Genomic DNA, 530 nt, shown 5'->3' on the forward strand with positions numbered 1-530 from the left:
ATATATATATATATGTTATATATATATATATAGTGGAGAATTCACAAAAAGAAACAAAAGACGAGACAGGTGGTGTAAACAACAAACAGATGTATTAGTTTAACGCTCGGGAAGTGAAAAGTCTTTAACGTTTCGAGCCTATACTCTTGCAAAGAAAGAGACACAGAGAGAAAGAAGGAGAGAAAATAAAGAAGGTGCAATGGCTAGCGATCTATCATGGCGAATGCAGGACAGAGTGGTCACAGAGGAGAGCTAGGAAGAAGGGGAGATAATAAAACAGCAGTGATCGCAAAACGAAGGTGCGCGTGCGTTAGTGTAAGAAAGCTAGTTTGTGCGTATGGAAGAGGGCGGGTGGCCTTGACGCGTGCGTGTGTGCATGTGTAGGTGTGTGGATGATGGTGTGGGTCTGGGGAGGGTCTGTGCTAGTGTTTGCGTGGTGGTGTGATGTGGTGTTGTGTGGTATGGTGGTGTATGGTGTGCTGTGGTAGTGTTGGGATTTGAGGGAGGTGAGATTTGGGAAAGCAAAGGTG

Source organism: Octopus bimaculoides, chromosome 7 (genome assembly GCF_001194135.2).
Source record: "Octopus bimaculoides isolate UCB-OBI-ISO-001 chromosome 7, ASM119413v2, whole genome shotgun sequence".
NCBI classification, from domain to species: domain Eukaryota; kingdom Metazoa; phylum Mollusca; class Cephalopoda; order Octopoda; family Octopodidae; genus Octopus; species Octopus bimaculoides.